The sequence below is a fragment of the Lissotriton vulgaris genome, unplaced genomic scaffold (assembly GCF_964263255.1).
Source record: "Lissotriton vulgaris unplaced genomic scaffold, aLisVul1.2 SCAFFOLD_338, whole genome shotgun sequence".
In the NCBI taxonomy this organism is placed as follows: domain Eukaryota; kingdom Metazoa; phylum Chordata; class Amphibia; order Caudata; family Salamandridae; genus Lissotriton; species Lissotriton vulgaris.
In genome coordinates, this window is record NW_028243158.1 from 1183710 (window position 1) to 1189698 (window position 5989).

Below are 5989 nucleotides of genomic sequence, written 5' to 3' on the forward strand. Positions count from 1 at the left end.
CATCGATGCTGATTCCGACTCAGATTAGCATGAGTTGGTTTGTTTTTGCCTGAGTAATGGCAAAAGGAGGGCCTGAGGTTCTGTAAATTACGAATTTGTTCGTGCTCAGCCTCCATTTTGTAGTCGCCACCATTTTATGTTGCCCTCACTCAGGCAGCGCGGCGAACGCAATGTTTTTGTCGTTTCTGCATTTACGTGTCAGATCGCTTCTTTGCCTATGTTTACTAACGAGTGTCAGGGTCTGGCCGAGTACACTAATTCCTGTCTGAGCTGATTAATCCCAGTCTGGACTATTTGTTGGTTCACACCATTCTTTCCTCTAAGTTATCTTATCTGCTGTCCTTCGCTACACGTCTCATGCATTCTCCTGTTTCACGACTGTCCTTCTAAAACATGCAGCTGTGTTTTCTCTACTCATAAATCGAATTGTGTGGATTCATTTGTAATTTGCTTAAGGGGTCGAGTGACAAACATAGCCGGGAACTTGAGTTGCTTTGGACTTAAAACATTGTTTATAACGTTTGCCTATAGCTCGTGCTTTTGTGTGATTGCATTTTGCATTGTATTGCATCATATATAAACCTGTGCGCCATGGAGTTAAGTGGCAGTCTCTTTTGAACCTCGTTATACCAACGACTTCTAAGACCACTGTACTAGCTGCAGCTAAGAAATACCATCTTCTACGCCAGACGAAGAGTCTGTGTCTAGGTTTCTGACAAGGCAGGTGAATCCCGGGGATTTCAGGTGTACCCTGCACCGCCGGGCCTTAAGGCTGCGGTTCTCCACCTCCTCCGCCTTTTTAACGGCTGCAAATACCACTGTCCTCTCACCTGAGTATTTACTAATGCATATGTCAGGATCGGAGCAACGTAGTGCCGCTGTCCGCGAGATGCGTGGCATATTCTAGCCCTGAAGACCCAAGAACTACGTTGCCCATAGTCCTTGGCGGCAGAATAGCGTGATGACGTAGTCACGCTGATTCAGGAACTAAGTACCGGCGGCAGGGAAGAACGGTGCCGATAATTCTTGTTGTGTTTGGTGACCTGGTCGGTAAGCCGATTATTTCCCTGGGAAATCGTGAGTACAGACACTATTTTCCTGTCGACACTCGCTCCTAGACCGTGAATGAGTGGGTGTCGCATTGTCGGTAATTGGAGTACACGCGGCTGCGTGTAATCTTTGTAGAAACCTTGGATTTCCCGGATTGGCAGTATCAACGTTTGGTTTCTTTCCTGTTGGAGGAGAAAGATACGCTTTCTCATTACAGCAGGGAAACGCTAATCCTGGGCCAAACGCTATGTGGAAGTGAACTATTGATGTGTATGCTTGAATAAGAACTTATTATTCGGGCTGTTTACGGTTTGGGCTCAAATCGTTGGGCGAAGTCCCTACTGGTGACATCAATATGTACAAAGATCCTACATACATTTTTGTGGTGTGAACTATCCTTTATTATTTAGGGAAAAGGAACAGTGATGTGGGGATTTAAACCTCACATATTTCATTATTTGCTTTATCTGCACATTGTTATTTCATTGTTTTCTATCAGGAGAAAAACAACAGGGGGTACTTGATCAGAGGGAGCGTGTGACCAAGAATAGCACACAGATATATTGTGGCATGTCATTTATGTTCTTTGGTGCACACATCTTTCTCTCAGACAGGAGATATAGCATTGTGGTAAGGTATTCCTTATTGTCTTCTAGCTGGTGACAACCCCTGGTATTGCCCTTTGCCTGTGCTCCTGTATTTAAAGACCCTATTATCTTCCTTTTCAGGTAGGGGTCTAGAAATACACTTAGACGAGAATAGAGGAGGCGAGTGAATTTAATGTTATAAGAAACGAAAAGGGGGGGGAAAGATTTTCTAAACAATTGTCTTTGTCATTTCAGATCTCCCTCCAAACTGTTCCCTTCCTTTCCCGCGCTCTCGGAACCACTCTGGGGTCTGTGTTGTATTATCAGACTTCGGGGTCGTTGTGCGTGTGCGGGTTTAGGACATTCATCGCAGCCCCGAGGAGTATAGGAAACGGAGCCTGACAGAATTATCGGCCCATGAATACTGTTCTCCTCTTGGCTGTGTTGAAATAGGAATGGCGACATTATACGATGTACTGGCGGCTCTGGCTTTAGTACAAACGGAGTTGGCGGCCTCCAACAGAGAGGTGGCGGCTTCTCGAGTTGAAACCGCGCAATTGAGGGCAAGGATGGATGGTTTACAAGGGAACCCTTTTAGTGCAGGAACTATTCAGACCACTCCCCCCTCTCTGGTAGTAGAAATGCCAGCACAAATACCACTCACTCCTCCAGAAAGGTTTTATGGGGACAATAGGAAGGTCCAGGTGTTCATGACCCAGGTGTTGTTGCACTTTATGTGCAAACCAAAGATGTTCGCAACCAACCAGGCACGGGTGGCTTTCCTAATATCCTATCTAGGGGGGGAAGCAGCACAATGGGCGGTTCCTGTTGTAAGACGGGATGATCCTCTACTCCATGACTGGGACGAGTTCCGAGCAGAATTCAAAAAAACTTTTGACCGCCGGGCAGAGACATTCTCAGCAGATAGAGAATTGTTAGTACTAAAACAGGGCAACACTGAACTTGTGACTTATTTGAATAGTTTCCGTCGCCTGGTGGCGGAAACTGATTGGCCAGAAGCTAAACAATCAGCATTGTTCTACCAAGGATTGAATGATGAGATGAAAGATGTCTTAGCGCACATTGACCCACAGCCCCGTACCTGTACCACGCTGATTGAACTTGCACTGCGTCTGGATCATCGAATAAAATAACGGAAGGGTGATCATAAGAAAAAAGAAACCCCTGTGATGGCTTATGACAGAGGGGGAGATAAATCATCTTCGGCCCTAGATGCCATGGAGATTGGAGCAGTGAGAGCTCCTTTAACTTTTAGCGAAAAAGAATATCGGAGAAAAAACGGGCTGTGTCTGTACTGTGGCAAAAAAGGTCACTATTTGAGAGAGTGTCCAGTGAAGCCTAAACCTGGAAAATATAAAACCGGACAGGCAGCAGTCGGAGTATCTGACAAGACGTCGGAAAACTCCCATGCTTGAGGAAGAACGAAGGGGCCCCCTCAAGTAAGATAATAATCCCTTCCATTGCACCGGGCGGTAATCAGGAGAAGAGCCATGTGTTTCTGGTAATGTCTCTGTTCATGGGAAAAGAAGAAAAAGAAGTGAATGCAATGGTGGATTCTGGGGCAACCGGATGCTTCATGGACTATGCAGAAGCTGAAAGGCTAGGGATCCCACTCATCACCAAAAACAATCCGGAAATGGTATATGCAGTGGATGGTAGCGAATTGTTAGCCGGGCCTATAAAATATCATACGCCGGAATATCTGCTAGTATACCAGGGGCTACATCAGGAGATGTTATCTTTTAATAACATTCAGGCCCCGCAATATGGAATCATATTGGGTCTTCCATGGCTCATGAAGCATGAACCGCATATACATTGGACTTCTCAAACCATTAGTTTTGTGTCTAACTTTTGCAATGAGCAGTGTCTGTTGAGGCTTGAAGACCCGTCCCGAGCCTTGGCCTCTTTACATCGCATTGCTAGGAAATCCTGCTCTACATTCCACGACGCAGAATCGCTCCATCATTGATCCCATGAAATTGGTGTGTGTTGCTCAATCTAAAGACTTTCTGCAAGCTGTACGGACTGGGATTCAGTCATGTGTGTGGAGAACATGGCTTCGTCATCACCCAGAGTGGAAAATGATACATGGAGTGACCATGAAAGGAACGCAAGTGGTGGTACCCACAAAATCCCTGCGAAGAACAGTCTTTTCTTGGTGCCATGAGACGCCTAGCGCAGGACATATAGGATACTTGAAAACCCTTGAGAAGGCATTGAGACAATTCTGGTGGCCCTCTATACGACTCGATCTGCGTCAATGGGGAAAAAACTGTATGCAGTGTGCTCGAATGAAGTCGGACCGTCAACAACCTCAGGGATATTTGCAACCTTTGCCCACACCTGGAGAGCCTTGGGAAAGCTTTTCAGTTGATTTCATAGTGGGACTTCCTAAAGACCAGGGCATGACAACCATCCTAGTGGTAGTGGATTATCTTACAAAAATGGGACACTTTATCGCATGTGATCAGGTTCCAATGGCAGGCCGCTTAGCCCAGCTACTATTAGTGCATGTGGTAAGGTTACACGGACTCCCGAGGGTGATAGTGTTGGATAGGGGTGCCCAATTTACTGCTCACTTCTGGAAAGTCTGGTGTTCTGCTTTACATATCTCTTCATCTTTGTCCACTAGCTTTTACCCCAAAACGAACGGCCAAACGGAGAGGTTAAATCAATCATTGAAACAGTATCTCTGTTGCTATGTGCAGGCCGATACGGACTCTTGGGTGGATTGGCTGTGGGTGGCGGAAATGGCTTATAACAGTACTCAGCATTCTTCCACACAACACTCACCTTTCTTCAGTTCGTACGGTTATCATCCTAGGGTGAATCCCTTGGTACTCCCGAACGATACGGTCAAGCTGCCAGACATCAGGGCTCGATTATCACACATACGCCAAATACTTCTGGCGACGCAGCGTAATCTAGCGCAAGCCAAAGTGAGGTACAAAGTGCAGGCTGATAAGCATCGTAGGCCGGGCCCTGAGTATAAGACGGGGGACCTTGTATGGTTGTCCACGAAACACATTAGGTTTAGGACATATAGTATGTTCAATCCACGGTTTATCGGTCCCTATCAAGTGGTGTCAAGAGTGTCTCCAGTGTCTGTGAGGTTGTGTTTGCCTGCTCACTTCAAAATACATCCTGTTTTTCACGTATCTTTGTTAAAACCCTCATTGGCACCTGTGCGTAGGGCTCCACTACCTATTTGGGTACAGCATGATCAGGAGTACGAAGTGCGCAGGATCCTTGACTCCAGGTGGGTGAGGGGGCGTCTGCAGTATATGGTTGCTTGGAAGGGGTTTGGTTCAGAGGAGAACTCTTGGGAACCTGTGGGTTCGGTTCACGCGCCTCAGCTTGTGGCTTGGTTCCCTTCTAGGTTTCCTTCCAAACCTGCTGCTGGACCGCGCCCCTTGTGAGGGGGGATGTACTGTCAGGATCGGAACAACGTGGTGCCGCTGTCCGCGAGATGCGTGGCATATTCTAGCCCTGAAGACCCGAGAACTACGTTGCCTATGGTCCTTGGCGGCAGAATAGCGTGATAACGTAGTCACGCTGATTCAGGAACTTAGTACCGGCGGCAGGGAAGAACGGTGCCGATATTTCTTGTTGTGTTTGGTGACCCGGTCGGTAAGCCGAGTATTTCCCTGGGAAATCGTGAGTACAGAAACTATTTTCCTGTCGACACTCGCTCCTAGACGGTGAATGAGTGGGTGTCGCATTGTCGGTAATTGGAGTAGACGCGGCTGCGTGTAATCTTTGTAGAAACCTTGGATTTCCCGGATTGGCAGTATCAACGTTTGGTTTCTTTCCTGTTGGAGGAGAAAGATTCGCTTTCTCATTGCAGGAGGGAAACGCTAATCCTGGTCCAAACGCTATGTGGAAGTGAACTATTGATGTGTATGCTTGAATAAGAACTTATTATTCGGGCTGTTTACGGTTTGGGCTCAAATCGTTGGGCGAAGTCCCTACTGGTGACATCAATATGTACAAAGATCCTATATACATTTTTGTGGTGTGAACTATCCTTTATTATTTAGGGAAAAGGAACAGTGATGTGGTGATTTAAACCTCACGTATTTCATTATTTGCTTTATCTGCACATCGTTCTTTCATTGTTTTTTATCAGGAGAGAAACAACAGGGGGTACTTGATCAGAGGGAGCGTGTGACCAAGAATAGCACACAGATATATTGTGGTATGTCATTTATGTTCTTTGGTGCACACATCTTTCTCAGACAGGAGATATAGCTTTGTGGTAAGGTATTCCTTATTGTCTTCTAGCTGGTGACAACCCCTGGTATTGCCCTGTGCCTGTGCTCCTGTAT